This window comes from Metopolophium dirhodum, chromosome 7 (genome assembly GCF_019925205.1).
Source record: "Metopolophium dirhodum isolate CAU chromosome 7, ASM1992520v1, whole genome shotgun sequence".
In the NCBI taxonomy this organism is placed as follows: domain Eukaryota; kingdom Metazoa; phylum Arthropoda; class Insecta; order Hemiptera; family Aphididae; genus Metopolophium; species Metopolophium dirhodum.
The window spans coordinates 25,955,797-25,973,833 of record NC_083566.1 but is presented as its reverse complement, the minus strand read 5'-3'; the positions used below and the strand labels follow the sequence as shown (position 1 = coordinate 25,973,833).

The 18,037-nt window shown below is 28.2% G+C and overlaps 1 protein-coding gene across 2 annotated transcripts in view; it reads right to left on the bottom strand.

The window, feature by feature from the left end:
• The window catches only part of LOC132948352 (cyclic nucleotide-gated cation channel alpha-3), a 124,501-nt gene that overhangs the window by 43,187 nt on the left and 63,277 nt on the right, over nt 1–18,037 (bottom strand). The window lies entirely within an intron of this gene.

The window sequence follows — 18,037 nt, the reverse complement described above, 5'->3', positions numbered from 1 at the left end:
ACAGGTTACGTACGTTTATCGACAGTTTGCAGTCTGTAGAAGGACTGTCACGATCGCTTTGTGCTGTCTTCGCGCGGAACCTCGTCCGCACGGACTGCACCGCGCGACCAACACCCGACTTTGCCGATCGGTACACGTGCGTGAGTACACGATTTTCGTTTTCAAAAATAATAGACGCACGTCTCCTCCCGCTTGCAGCCTGTTCGCGGACAACATATTATTTAGACCTACTACAACAGTAGTATCATAATAACACGTCCTCGGCAGGTCAGACCACGAGACTGTTTATGTACGACCGTCGTTGTCGACGACGCTATATCGTGGGCCTGTTTGTCGACCTTTGCCACGGTGGCGTTGGAGGCGGTGGCAGCAGCGGGTCGAATACCCCGCGGATCAATACGCGCCCACGCCGCCGGGGTTAACGTGCCCTATCTTTCGGCTTACACATACACATACACACCTCACCGCTCAGTCTATATTATAGTGTCACACAGCCACACTGACACACACACGCACGCACACATGCGCATACACACACACATACACCACGTAATAACAGCGCCAGACGTTCTTTCCTGCCCAAAATTTATTTTTTTCCTTCCGTTCCACGTCTTCCAATAAACTATCGCTGGACTAACTGCACACGACTCGTGTAATAATTATAATCCGTCGTGTTTTACGAGGGTCTTGTCGCCAAAGAACACGCCTCTCCCGCCCACACAACCAGATCAAAGACGTGTTATAATTACATAATAATAATAAAAACGACGTGTTCAGTGGCTAATATAAGACGTGCATAGGACCAAAGCGCCAACGAGAGAATAATAACGTGTCACTTCTAAACCACATTGGTTAAAATGTTGTGTAGGTCGTAAAAATGAAATACCGCTGATAAAAAAAAAAAAATTAAATATATGAAAACCACGACATCTGTGGTATAGGTACGAGCGATAAATAGCTCGCGCTAATAAAGCCAAAATTAAAGTAATTCATGCAATAAAATAAATAGTAAACATTATATAATATATCGAGAGTTGGAATAATAGGATATTTTCAATCTATGTATATATTTGAATAGTTATATGTGGGCATCGTAAATTTGTCTATATAAATACAAACAATAAGTAGCTTCCTAACAACTACTGTTACAATTGAATAGAAGAAGAAGTTCACGAGAAAAGGTATTTACGGTAGGATTTCGGTGAATTTACTTTGTACCCCATGAAAAAATTGAAATGATGTCCCAGACAACATTGTTCTATCATGTTTTTACTTTCACTTCTGTGGTTCGAAAACTGTGGTTCCGTGGAAAAGTTTGGCCGACGCCGACTCAATAACTTGGCAGCCATATTATAAATTGATATGGCGCCTCTGAATTAATTTTATCATATTACATTTTATACGACGTCCTGCAGATGTATATATAATTGTAGCTGTAGCCCGAAGTGATACATCGGTGACAGATAAATTCTCTTCGGGATACGATTTCTCGTGTAACTTTTTTTCTCTACGACCACTCTACCATATTCTACCGTGGATGTCGTAAATGTCTCTAGCGTTTTTCCGACGATTTTAATCTTTGAGATAACTTAACCCCATTGCTGTCCCGTTTTACAGACGACTTGTAGTTTTGATACAGTTATTCAATTTTACCCGCACTTACTTCCACTGTCAACGAGCCTATCTGATGCGGCATTCATAGTTTACAACAAGACACAGCCGTCACAATTTATGCGTACAATTTCCCAGAAAAGTTCTCTTTCAATTAAAAACAAAAACATTTGCAATAAAAAAACGGAAACTCTGCCACTAGGTGGTAGCGATCAGCCACCGGATAATAGTGAGTCCTCTGCTCATAGCAGTTGGATCATCGACCTGCGCTGATTTTTGTCTTAAAAACGTTCTTTGTCGTGTCTAAAATACACAGATATTTTTACGATGACTCGTATAGTGACGTGTTGTATTTACGCAAAACTGGTTACTTATTGTATAAAGCAAAGATCAACAGTCCTTGTCCTAAATACCTACAGGAGTAAGACAATCAACGGTCGTGTTGCCATCCATTTTGACCAAGTTCGGTCATCTTTTAATGTACCACCCCAGGTTAGAGGGTTTTCAAGGTGACAGCAACACAAAAAACCGACGACTGATAAGTACTCCCAAGTCCCAACCATTGTCGATCAATCGAGTAGCGTTTCTGCCACTGACGGTTTCACAAGCGCTCTGTGAATAACGATCTGTCACTCGCCTCGGATGTATGAGTTCGAGTGCTCGCAGCTGACAGACTACATTGTATGGGCTATGATATTTAAAACTATAATATTGGTCGACTAAAAATGAAATTTTCAGCGTTTTTGTGGTGACCGACAAATCAAAAAAGAAGATTGTGTTTGTGACCTTTCCTCACTCGGAAGATTTAGTTTTGGAAGTGCCTTATGTGCGCTACCTTATTAACGAGTGACACAAAAGTACGTAACTCCATATGTAAAATAATATTTTGTATTTTTATTAACATATGTTTTAGACACCATGTAGGTAATAAAATGTAAAATATACATGATAGATTTTGATTCTGAGCAAAGCGATGAATGTATTGATCAATACAATATGATGCATTTTATTTTTATTTTTTTTGTGTGTCATCACATTTTAGGACAGTAAAAGTGCTTAGATTTTCTTCAGCAGTATGAACAGTAAGCGAATCTAGTTGGTACTTTAAGAAGGTCAAAAGTAAAAATGTCTTAGTGGTATTTAAAAGCGCCGGGAAAAACAAAATAAAATTTAAGGAAAAACGGGAATTTTTACGTAAAATCAGTTTTTGACAAAGTCGATTTTTATTTTTGATGTAACTCTAAAACAAAAAACCGTAAATACATGAAATTTTCACTAAACATTTATATTAGCATTTGCTATACACTATAAAATATTCCAAATATTTTGAGCTGTTTACGGACATTTTCAGTTTTTATTTCTACGAATGTCAATAAAGTTTATTTGTTTGGTAAAAACGCTTGAATGTTTAATACAAAGCTCTTAATATATTATGACAATGTCAATTGAAAAATATTAAAAACCCATAGTGAACATTTTTTTTTTATAAACATTTAAAGTTCAAATTTTGACAAAAGGAGTAAAAAACGAAAATGTGCAAATTATTTTGTGTTAGGAATTCATAAAAATTCAACTTCTTAAATCTAAGAGTTTAAGATGTAATACAATATCTCTTATAAGGTTATCAAACTTAAGCAAAATGAAATGTCTAAGAAAGTCAAATTAAATTTTTATGAGTGTTTGAAGTTCATATTTTTACAACATTGGATATTCCTCGATTTCTCATGTAGCGATTTTCTTATTTTGTTGAAATTCAAAAACGAATAATCGTAGACACTTGAGATTTATATCATATATTTATTTTATAAATTCCTATACTTGATAAAGTTTTCGAAATATTTTGACTTGTTTTGAGCTGTTTATGGACAGTTTTAAATTTAAAATTTAAAATTTTTTTTTCCAAAAAAATATCAATAAAATTTTATTTGTTGGGCCAAAAAGTGTCAAAATTGAATACAAGGCTCCTGTAAATATACTTACTAAAATACTGTATTTTAAAATTATTGATTATTTTTATACAGCTGCATGAAGTGTACTGCGGTAATACTACAAACTTCAGTGTTTTTAAAAGAACCCACTTTTCAACTTAAATTATATCATATCATTGTATTTTTTTTTAATTTTGATTTACTAACCTAATTCAAAATTTGAATGAGTAGTTTCTCAGTTATTAAAATGTTTATACTGAGGATACAGTTTTTAAAAATGGTTTTAGTAATTAATAAAATAAATGTAATATTCGACCATTTTAACAAACTAAAAATGCTAATAGATTAATATTAATTACTAAAATGTTGAAATCACTGCTATGGTGATGCTATACTATATCCATATCCACCATATCTACTAAGCCCACAATCACGGAACTATTATCCTTAGTGGTTAAACAAAACTGAGTAACTAAAAAACTACATGTTTAAATTTTGATTCTGTAACTACATAATTTTCAAAACAAATTATCTACTAAATAATTTACAGTAGAAAAGGGAAATAGTGGATATCCATCACAGGGCACATAGTAAAAGGTACCTAGTACAAAAATCTCAATAGTTAAAAATATTATGTATTTCAGTATTTTTAAAAATTCCAGAAAATCAAAATTTGAATAGCTACATTATTGAAGAAAAAAAAGACATGGCTATATTATACACAATGTTATATTGGTATATGATGTGATGGTATATTAAATAAATACACAGTGTCACAGTTTAAAGCGTTTATCGTTCGAAGTAAAGTACTGCAGGTACTAGCATTACTAGGTAATAGTTATATCTCCGGGTATATCCGTATAAATGTAAAAAACCTATTTACTCAAAATACTCCTTTATTTAACAGATTGGATAAAAAAAAAAACCATTATAACAATACAGCGTTTAATTTAAATGCTTTATTCTATTTCACGTGAGCATAATAAACATGATATTCGTACAACAAATATACGTGAAGTTGTCGTTGATCATGTTGACAATTGTTGTTGTTTTTTTTTTTACTTTATCGAATCACAACAAAATAACAAATATTTAAGTACCTACTATTTTCAGTTTTTATTTCTGATTGACGTCAAGCTTATGAAAACAAAATATATTTAGTGTGTTTATATAATATATAATAAATAATACATAATATATAAATAATATATTAAATATATACTAAAATTATAATTTTTATTTATACTAAATAATATATTATATATTATATATTAAGTAAAATAGTTTTGTACAATCATTATCAACTCAAGTAATATTTATATTACTAAATAAAGATAATATAAACGTAAGGTTCATATAAAAACATCGTAGATACAAGTCGATGGATTTATGCGGAATAAAAAACAAGGTTAAACATAAGGCGTATATAATTTTTGAACGTTTGTCGGTGTTATAATATTATTATGGTAGTATTTTAAATGTGATAACAAACATCGATATCATTCGATTTAATAGTTTCCATCCCAAATAAATTGGTCATTTGATGTTCTAAAATATAAGAATGACATATAATAATCTTTATGATAACAATTGTAGTTTTGACAATTTATTTACTTGATTATAAGATACCTTCTATTTGAAACTATATAGTTTTTCGTTCAAAGAACTATTGATTATTATTAACTGGATGGTTGCCAAAATAGGCAGAACACAAAATTACCGTCGCCAATCCTGGTCCTACTTGTGTAAATACTAGAGTCCTAAAATGGTAAATTTTTGCCAAATATGTTGATGCGATGAATGAATTTGAATACTTTGTCTGGACTCTGGATATAAATATAAGATTGCATAAACATTATATTACATTATTTTCAGGTCATTATATAAGGTGATATTATTAAACCATTAATTATTAAATAATCAATAATAAACAAGAGAGTTAACTGAAATAATGTTAACATTTTAGATTCAAGTTTTTAATATTGCCAATGTATCGTAATAAAATAATAACGTGGTAGCTAATAATAACGTAGTAATACAGTGATAGGTAATAATTTAATAATTAATATTTATTCTAATCTTATAACTTATTTTAACAAAATTGATAACGAAATAATGTTGAGTAAAATATGTTCACACGATTAGGTTGGGACTTAAGTTAGGTATAAATTGAGGGCATTACATACATAATAATATTATGTAAAATATATAATTATAATTATTAATTCACAAGATAATAATAAGTACTTCTTAATATTAATACTTAATGCTTAAAAATATTACGTATGAAAATAGAAAAAAAACACAGGTCAGGTTCTAGAATTTCGTTTTTAATTTATTATGATTTATTATAAATCGAATCCAAATTAAGTTTTATAGACTCCTAACTTGTTGTAATTTATATTATAATTTATAACATGTGATTGGTATTAAATACTCATATAATAATAGGTAGGTAGATAGCATTATTTTACGATGATAGTATTAATTTGAGTGGACCGAAGTAATGTTTATAGACGATAATAATATAAACTGAATGCACATCGAATTGTATGTAATCGAATTGTTATTTGATAATGCGTACCTACCATTGGCTCTACCCCCACAGAAGTCAGAACTAAGACGTTGGTATATTCCATTGAGAATACCGACTATAGAGAATTCCACAAATGTTGTGTGAATGCTTCAGAAATCTTAGACTATTGACTATCGTTCAAACGGGAATGACTAGAAGACAATTTCTGAACGACACGATTTACGGCTAGGTATTAAATGAATTGTATAGCCCCAATGATGGTTGTAAAGACATACCATTGTTGAGTTGAATAGTCAGATAGATAAACCGACGTATGCGCTATGCGAACACCTATATAATTACGTGGCCACGTGAGTAATGAAATAAAAATAGCGTTCTGATTGGTCGCTTTTGCTATAGTTATTACACTGAAAACAATGAAGCTACCTTTATTGTTTTATTTATTTTTGGTTTACATAATTAAAAACAAGAAAGAGCAGGGTACAATATGTTATTAATTTATTTACGACATAAAAACAATTTTTTATACGTGAAACTTTAAAATTTAAAAAGTATAGGTGAATTGAAAACTGCACACCAAAGTTATAAAATGTAAGACAGTGAATGGAAATAAAATATTTGTTTGAACACAAGAACTTCGAATTTGAGCTAGTAAATTCATGAATTAATTTAATAAATATAATTTGGACGAAGTCGAGTGAATTTCAAACTATGCGTTATCTATCTACATATAACTCCAAACAACCAGGATAAAATGCGATTTATATTTGCCATTAGTTTTGTGTAAATTGTAACATATTATGCTTCAGATGCTGACTGGACATACAATACATATCAATGTTGAGTTTGTTTTTCTTAAAAGATACGTTCCGCAGTAACAATCGCAGTAACGTTCACACTAAAAAAGAAAAATACACATACCCTCCATTTATTTATAGAATTCACCCTATTCCAGTAGCTTATAAAGTCAAGTAGCCGGGAATTATTTTCGATAAAATATTAACTTGAAGTTCACATATTATAAAATCCAAACGAAAAATTTAGTAAAATAGTAAACTTATGAAAAACAATTTTATTTCTCTAAAAAAATAAAACAAAATGTATATTTAAGTCATTTCTAAGACCATTTTGGGCCTATAGAATTCCAATTTAGGCTTAGGCCTTTGTAAATGTAAAATATCCAAGTCTTTTAATCAATAGTTTTGTCTTTATACTCATATACTCACATATATCCTTAAGTATGTTTTTAATATTTCACGTCAAAATTATTCAAAACCGAAAACGTCATTAAGTTGATTAAAAATCATTAACACAAAATATACCATAGTAATAAACTTGGAACTCATCCTATAGTTTAAAATCAATCTTCCCTTTCTTATTGAGATATACAAATAGAATTTGTTGTAATGATATTCTCAATTAACACTTTACATTATAATACAATGAAAAGGCTTCTACACATGTATAGATCGGTCCATTTGTTGTCTAGATATTATCTTAGTTGTAATTTATTTATTACTATGTGATATGACAGGTTTGTCCTATCCCTTTAGCACAAATCGTTAATATTATTTTTAACAATAAAAACGTGTATTTATTGTACAAAATGTATTTTCTAAAACAGATGAATTTTATTTTAATTAATTACCTATCCTATGTAATATACCTATTCGTGTTGTTTTACGATTCCTCAACTTATACAACAATATACGGACAACATATTCTAGGGTAGCACGAATGTAAACTATTAGACTAATCGAAAAATAATGAGCTAGTTCAAAAAATTACGTGCAAACAGAAGAAACACGTAGATATAATATATCCTGTGATCCGACCCATTTACTCGATTGAAAAAGTATATTGTTATTAGACAATAGACAATAGTTAAACATTAAAATGTAATTTTATAAAAACAATACAACCGAATATAATACGATTACTTACGTCAGTTCTAAATTGCATTATTATTGGAATATCAAGTATTTTTATTATATTGATCGAATATTTTTCGATAGTATAATGCAGTCGAAGTGCAATGTATTTTATGATTGTTACTACAAAGTACTTAAATGGCGAACGGTGGAAATGACTTTAAAAATTTGTAATTAATTGTAATGCATACATTATATTATTTTTATTTGTATAAAAATTATACGGAAATTATATGCATTAAATTATTGTACCGTGAAAACTTGACGTTTTAAATTATATATATTATCATCTTATTTCGTCGAGATTATTTAGTTCTACAATGAAAATTACAAGCTTCGGTAAAATAAAAAACTACATTTTGTTTAGTTTGGACGGTTATTTTTTGGCTTGTTACTTAGTGCTTATAATTTTATTCTTCTCGACCGTTCAGAGGAGAGTTGATTATTTAGTGTTTTTTTCTACGTTCTTCGTGTATGCATTGTTTAATATTGTCAACTTAGTAATTTCGAATGATATTTTTAATTTGAAGATTTTTAAGTATTTCACGATTTATAATTTTTGAAGGACTTTCTGTGAAATCAATAATGCTGGCGGAATCGATAAAGTACCTTATTATTCCCTAGTGTAAAAAGGTCTGACAGAATGAATGAAATCCCATTATTATTTACTAATATTTATGATTTTTTTAATCGTTACGAAATATAATCATTAAATATTTTTCATATTATAATATTATTAAATTACCTATTATTAAAATATAAATAAAAATTCTAATTCTTTACTTTCTTCTATAAATCTATACTAGTTTTATTTATAATATTTTTGGAAATTTCTGAATAAAATAAGATTTACAATGGTGTAACTTAAAATACAATGTCAATTATTGTTAATAATAATATGTGCACATATCCATATGTTTACCAAAATAAAATAAACAAAAATTATTCAAATAACTATGTTTGAAATTTAGTCGAATAATTTTTTGTTCGTATAATAATGAAAGAAAATTATTTGAATACTCCAATAAAATGTTATCTAAATAAAATTTCATTCGTATAACGCCCTACTCTATATTATATAGGTAGGCATTTACCAAAATATTAGTATTCTACAACATTTGTTTTGTGAATATTATTATGTTCGAAACATGTGATATATCATATTAAATATATGACCTATTGTAAAATATGTAATAAATGGTGAATTCACAGTTATATTAATAATTGTGGATTATGTTTAATAATATCTAATTTTGTTTACTAACATATACAATAAAATTTATGAAAATATGAATTTAACATAATAACATTTTGGTTTTTACATATAGCTAACTAACTCTGTAATACACCTATATGACTACATTAAACATTTTGGAATACGAATTGTACAGATCAATATTTTACTTTACGCTGCAGGTAATGGATTCATTATTCAAAAGTAGAAGTATAGTAATGTATTGTTGTTGTTTGTTAAACAGAAATAACAAAAAGCATAGTTCATAATAATTTCATGCTTTTTTGCGTATTGAGACGGAACCTTTAAAAAAAAACCGCATTTACCGGCTTAAAAACAACTATTTAACCACCTCGAGTATTTTTATTGTTACTGCAAACCGTTATGAAGTTAATATATATCGTGGAAAACAGTTTGTTGTACTTTGACGTAGTTCGTCTTGTGCGATTTCTAGTAACTCGATGTATCTTTTGTGTAAGTCTAACATAATATGTGATGATATGATATATAGATGTGTATAAGGTATTAAGGTATATTATAATATACTGGATCGTATGGCACTTGTCTCACTTTGATCACTGTGTTGCTGTGTTATGTTGTATTATTACATAGGTACATGGACTTAAAAGATACAATTGAAACTATCGCATTCAATAAAAAAAACTACCTACTTTAGGAAATCTGAGATTTCTCAATATTAATTCAGATCTTGATAAAATTTGATGGTAACAAGTGCGTACTTGGTAACGGATCAAAGATACCAAAAGTCCAATAATATATAATACTATTATTATACCGTAAAGCATGCAAGTATAAACAAATGTTCTATTTCAATTCATAGCAGTGATATTTATTATTACTATGAAACTTTTAGATATTTATCCCCGCAAAAATCATGTTGTGAAATCTGTAACATTGTTTTGTTAAAAAAAATAAATTGAAATGTATATTCAAGTTTATATAGTTTGACGCAGTGGTGAACCCAGGGGGGTGGACCCAGGGTGCGCACCCCCTCGGCTTATGTCAGTTTTATTTTTATTTTTAAAAGTTTCCCTGAAATGTTTATCAAAACTTATTGATTAGATTGATTAATACTTTTTCAACTGCTATTGTAACAATATATCAGGAGCTTTGCATTAAATTTTCACGCTATTTTACCCGACAAACAACATTTTATTAATATTAATAAAAAAAAAAACTAAAAAAAATGTTCCTATACAGTTCAAAACAAATTAAAATATTTTGAAAATTTTATCGTGTGTAGAAAATGTGAATACAAACAACCAGTCAAAATTGCATTTATATACGTTCATTTGTTTTAGAGTTACACCAAAAACCAAAATCAATTTTGTCAAAAACCGATATTGCGTAAAAATTCCCGTTTTCCTTAATTTTTATGTTGTTTTTCCCAGTGCTTTTGAAAACTATTGAGAATTTTAAAATTTTTCTCCCTAACCAAATAGATTCACTTTTCCATCAAATAAGATACTCTTGAAGAAAATCGAAGCAAAAATTAAAAAAAAAAACACACATCATTGTAAAATCAATACATTTATCGCTCCGCTCAGAATCTAAAATGTTTATAATGTAATTGTGTTTTTCTTTTATTGGCTTTAAACCCGGTAAATTATGTTTATTAAGAAATAAAATGTATGTATATACTCGGAAAAAGAACAGAACAACAGTAGTTTAATACATTTTTTTGGACCCCCGTCCCCATCTTGAATAAATCCTGGTTGCACCACTGGTTTGACAGGTGCGGCTTAGCAGCAATTCGTATTATACATTACCTATAAAAAAACAGCTAAATAATGCGCATAATAAATAATAATTAATGAATATCAACACTATAATACAACAATAGTACCTATGTCCTTTTGTTAATTTAATTATGTTGATACTGGAGAGGTTGGGCTTCGGTGAGATTTCGGTCCACTAATAAAGTTACATATTATTTATTAATTATTTTATTATGTACTTAATCGAAATAAGTAAATAATAATAATAATTTATTGCCAGTTATAATGGCATTTTATGTATCTACATTGCACGTTATTTTTGGTTAGTACTATTTCAATAGAAGTACGTACAATTGTGATTATTTATTATTTATTAAAAAAGGAAATCAACCTTAATAGTTTCCAATATTATTATAACACTATCGTAACTAGTCGGATTCTCTCATCCAAAGTTTAAAATGTTTTCAATATTATTAATGGCACACCTACCCTGGCTCTATCAGGTGAGTTGCTACCATCACTTGTATCACCTATATATATTTTTCGTGTTTCAATCATAAAACGCACTAATAGGATTAAAATAAAACAATAATAGTTTAAACTATACATTTATTGTGTTTTCATTTTAATGTATCGCATTTAATATGTTATGCTTGAATAACAATACGTTTAGGAACATGCCTAAATGATATGCATTTACTAATTGAATATTTCAAATTTCTCAAAAATCACTAGTAAAGTTATATGCCTCATAACCACTCATGATAAATGAAGTAATTTTTCTCAAAATAGGGCTTGTGTTGGAAATTTACAAATATTAATTGGGAAATAAAGTGAAAATGTTTGATTCTTGAATAAAAAAATGATTTGTTAAAATAATTATATGAAATTTGAAATCCAATGTAGTGTATTTATATGTTATTGTAATCATGTGTATAAATTATACATAAATATATAATCCCAGACGCGTGTGTTATCTTAGATTCGTTCTGTATTATTTTATTTTAATTTTTAATTTTATTTATTGTTTTAACACCCCAAAGGGGTAAATAGTACAGTAACAAAAACAAAAATAATTGTGTATAGTATAAAATAGTTGGAAGCTTTTCTACAACAAACTTACATACAATTGTTCGTTATACATAGTAAATAGCTAATTTAAGTTTGATTATACAATACAATTGTTTTAAATTTAATAATGAATAAAAATCAAAATTTGTACAGTGGTACATTCATCTAAAATAAAATGCGGTAGTCCAGACAATCACAGTGTATACAAATATAACTATTCTTGATTACTTAAGAGTACCTACGTTACACCGACATATTTTGTTGTCTCCGTCTTACAAGTCCGCAACATAGCAAATTGTACGCTCAGCAGAACACGTGTGCTGCGCGTTAGTTTACAAACTAGAGTGAATTGACCTCTTATACAATTTAAAGGTAAGATTATTATCTAAGCTATGTTATCGGTTTTTTATTATATTTTAGTTTTAAACCAAGTTATGAGTATTTTAAGATGTACAAATAATTTATAATTTTAAAACACTCATAACTCGCTGTAAAATTAAAATATAACAAAAATCCTACGAGATTGCCCAGATAATAATATTGCCTTAAAATTGTATAAGAGGTCAATTCACTCTAATTTGTAAACTAGCGGAGGTACACGTGCTATGTTACGCATTTGTAAGACGGAGACAACAATAATGTCAGTGTAACGTCGTCTTAACAAAATGTATAATAATAGACGTGCACCGAAGCAGTCTCGTTTTATCGTTTGTTCCAGCCAGATAATCAGTTCATGTTAACACATTATTTAAATAGGTAGGTAACAGCATGAATACTACAGATCGCTCACTGTGGTGCAAAATACGATACGCTAAATCTACTAGCGAGATCCTGGTGTTATTTTTCAGGACTGACTAGGAGGCGTATCCTGGCCGCCTATAGCCAGTTCATAATCAATGGTAATAGGTATACGTTAAATTGTACTCTGTGTTTACCGGATGTCTTGTCTAATAATTATTGACATCAAAATCCTGTTGTATTCTACCACATGGTATTAATCTGTAATCGATACGGCGTTACAGTGTTACACCGTATTTGCGTACTGTAGTGATAGACAACATTTTATAGTTACTCCCACGTAACTACACAGTAATAACGTGTAACAATTTAATTGTTTTTTTTTTTTTTAATATGTTTTTTGAATTATAAATAATATGGGTGTTGAAAGAGCTTTTTTACTGTGAAAAATGTATTAATTAGCGAAAGGTATCGTAGATGAACAGTATTTGATGAAAAATTCTCAAACTAAACTCGATAATACAACCGATAAATAACAATAAAAGGATTCTAGGGTTAAATTTAGTTTATTTTTTAAAATTATTAATTGACCCGTGGAAATATAGGCCATTGGGTGAAGGTAATTTTTAAGTTGATGTTTTTTTACTGTGGGGTAGGTACGATTGGTTTGAACACGTGTATATTATGTGGCGAGGATTTGTCACTAAAATCCGGGTGGTCATCCGTCCGGGAATTAAGTTAACCAGTAGCTCCGGCCGGTGCTTGCACTCAGAACACGTTTACGACCGAGGACATCCACCGGGCCACTTATATTTAGTTGTGTAGCGATATTATGTAATTTCTTTATTCTTTAGGATTTATAATGGTAACTATATACACATAGCTGATTATTTCAATAGTCTATATCGGTCACTGTGGGACAAAGACACTATAATACAATACACAATTTACTAAATATATGTGCGTTCGACAATCGGCTTAAAATATCAACGGAAAATAAGAAAAAAAAATAACAACTTTCAATCCATTTTAAAAGCCTGCAAGAGTCCAATGGTTTTTTTTATTATTCAATCTACTCCATACAATAACATGTCATGTACTCATGTAGATACACTATACTTAACCCCAATATGTGAAATACGATTAGGTAAATGGTTTTATTTAATACAATATTATAGGTACCAACGCGTCGTAATTTATTAATATACCAGCTTCATGCCGCTGGAGAATTTCATTTCTGAAAAGTACACTTTCTGGGTTTAATTATTAATAAAAAAAAAAAATGCTTGTATTGTTACAGCTTACAGGATTATATGATATTCCTTAAATGGTGTATAAATCTAAATATGGTATTTATAACTTTATAAGTAGGTAATACATACTAAAAATTTCCAACTATCAGAATTTAAATATATAGATTATTGAAAAAATGGCTGTCGTGTGCATGCCTAGCATATCACCCTCTGTGTATTTAACTTTATATCTGAATGCCTGCATGCATTTAGTCGACTTAATCCAATCATTATATTTTTCTACTAAACATTAACTTAATTTTTTTTGATTAAATACAGGCGTTGAATGTTTGAAGAGTATTATATATTATTAAAGTACCTAGGTACTACATTTATTCAAAAAGTTAAATATAGGAGAGTTTTTGGTAGGTAAGTAATTATTAAAATCTTGAAAAAATAAACGTAATTATATCTGCAGATAATTATGTTATGTAACTACCTATAACTATTACAAATAATTACTTTTATTGTGTTTTTTATAAACTTTGACACACGTAAAGCAGTAAAAAAACACTTAATTACAAAATGCATGTATATAAGTGTGTTAAAATTTAATTTAGGACATTTCATAATCGTTCTAAAAACATCTAATAGTAAATGTTATGTTCGTCTTTTCATTATCTTATGAGCCATTGATTTTAAGAAAATACTTTATATAATAATCACAATACCTTATCTCTGAAAATTAAATACTTCATTTTTTTTTTTGGTTCTAACATTTTTATATTACCTACTAGTACATTATAAAATAAATTAATATTTTATAGTGAAAATAAAAGTTTTCTTACTAAGTAGGTATTGTACTAGTGTCTAAATAATAACAACCAGTAACTAGTCAAAATAAATACTTATTTTTACATTGATCCAAAACGAAATTGTTTAAAATATTTTACTGAGTTTAAACTAACGAAATGTATGTCACGAATATACGCGGTATTCAGAGTAGAGGTTTTAACGTGTCGAGTTCAATAAGGGAAAGAAAAGCCGTCCTAAAATATTAGGTACAGTATGAATTAAAGAATGACACGTTGCTTAAGATCTTGTTATAAAATATTGTTCATAAAATAGTATTGCGTTGGGTCTATTTTGTTCAAACTGGAAATTCCGAAAACAATAGTGTTATAAAAAAAAGAGAACGACGACGGTGGCGTTTTCAGTTGTTATAAATTATAATTATAACGCATTGTGTATACTATTATCAATAAAGTATAATAAAATATAATGGTAGTAAATCAGAGATATTTTTCTTAATTAAAAAAATCTTGTTATAATGTGATTAAAACATTATGTCTCAGTATTGTAGCTATACCACTAAATATTATAATATTATAATAATATAAGGCAGATGTATACTCTAACCTGAAGTAGAGTTTAATCAAATGGACGATTGATAATACATTTTTTAATATAATATAATATGCTTAATAAATACTATATAGATATATTTATTTATATATTTGTTAAAAACCTTCTACAACAGATTTTTATCGTAACTTAAAAAAAATACTATATTATTTACTCAATAATGTAGGTATGTAATATTGCGATAAATTACTATGATTTGTATGGAAATCGTATTGCTCAATGTGTTGATTCTCCAATTTTTGATAGTTTACAACTAATAAGTTTCACTTTTTGATCAAACAATTTCTTGTAAGTAGTAAATAGTATTACTATCATTATTTAATTTTAAATGTGCACCTACAAATATTTTAATAAGATCATACCAGTAGTAGTTTTTACCAAACATCAAGGGGAAGGAGAAATTTAGTAGGTACCATTGTACAAAAAAAAAACAAAATGGTTACATTCTTTTTACGAAGACTGTTCCATCTTACTTACGATTTATTCTTGTTATATGTTATAATATTTACGATTAACACGTTAAAAGTAATTAACTTATTTATGTTCAATGGGAATACGATCGGCTCACTCAAAATCACCAATGTATCAAACGTAACCCCAACATGTCTGTTGTTTTATTTAATATACTTTTTTATTTTCTAACATAATTATTTTTAATACAACGATCAAATTTATATGTGATCATAATCTATTGATGTTGGTATATTATAATAAAACTAAATGAGCCTCATTAATTGTATGTAAATAAACAGAAAATGTGGTAATATGAGTGCTAGTTGTTGCTCACATACACAATACAAATGTAATACCAATATTCAATAATGTTTTAAAAATATAATAATAGTTATACATTTTTTGCAATTCATACTGATATAAATTGTTGACTATAATAAAGTTGCAAATCATTGATAACAATTTTTATTGGTTTTAACCGAACGAATTAAATATTTTATTTATAAATACCAACATTTTCTCCAACAAAATAAATTGCAGTTTATAATACCATATATAAATATATAATACACTATTATGTTGTACAAACTTGTAAATATAATAGTTTAATTATATAGTATTATGTATGTATTACCTAGTTTTATCCACACGCAATATTTGTATCTATAATATAAAACGGATGCCTGCATATTATTTTAAGTACTTATTTTATATTACACGACTAGTAATAATATTGTTATTTGTATACTGTAAACTATACAATATTATACTAACGTAAACACCTATATTATGTTGTATAACTTTTATTTTCCCATACACTTATGACTTATATTTATCATACAAATAGTATAATAATACTTATTTTAGTATAGACTACAATATATAATATGTTGTAATACGATTTTTAGATTGATAAATTAATATATTATACATTATAGATAATATAATATGTTCATCAATTTAATTTACCAAGCCGAAATAATTTCCTTATTTTATAAATGAGTAAAAATAATGATAAATAAACGCTTATAAAAGTTTTAATAAGAAATTTCCTTCCTTATTAAAGACATTTGTTTAAAAATGAAATTTATTGATTAAATATTTTTCCTTTTTGACCTTTTTTTAAATTTTATAATTACATTAAATTTTCCGAAGAATATTTTTATAATGTTTGTACTTTTGTTATTTTTAAGCTTAAGGAAATTCACATTTCAGTTATTCTTATGCTTGACAATTATTAATTTTTTTATTATTTTAATTGAACAGAATGTAGTTAACATTTGAATGGAAATACAACTAAATTAAGTGGATGTGAAATTAGTTATTACTGTAATTAAGATGACTTTATACAATAATAATTTAATTAAGAAGAAATATTATTCAAGAACCTATAAATACATTATACATATTGTAAAGTAAAACGCTGCAATGAATCATTTTTCTTGCTTTGGCCGTGTTAAAGATCGTGGATCTTAAATTCCTGTATTAGAATACAAAGAAGCTGCGTGAGCTACTTGAATATGGTTATTTTATAAAAAGGCTTAAAGTATTAATTGGAATTTCCAATAACAAAGTTTATTTAGTTTATGAAAGCTATGTCGTCTTTTAAAGTTATAGTGGTATAAGTTTTAAAGTGCGAATTCGAAATACCTCGAGTTAATTTAATCGTTGGCATATTTATGTTGACTGGAAATTTTTGAGGTACTGAAGGATATTATTCATTTTTTAGTTACGGGTTTTATCATCGCATTCGTCTGTTATTGGTGTACTGAATTTGTAAATATTCAATCTTGTGTTGTATCCCCCCACCCCTTCTCCGGGCTTCTTACCCCTCCAACTACTTGCTAGACCAAGATGAAATAACACATATAGATAATACTTCTTAAAATCATCAACATAATTCAATATGAATTTCGCGAGAACAGCCTGACTGCTTGAGTATTGACTATTGATGCATATTGCATATATTATTATGGTTAGTATATTATGGGTGTTTGTTACCCGATTTAATGGAATTTAAAATTGTTATAATAAATTATTGTACTATAATATTGGAAAAATAATATTATTAATTATTTAGGTAAAATCAACAATCAATGCAAATGTTCAGACGGCCAGTGCAATTATATGCTAATTATC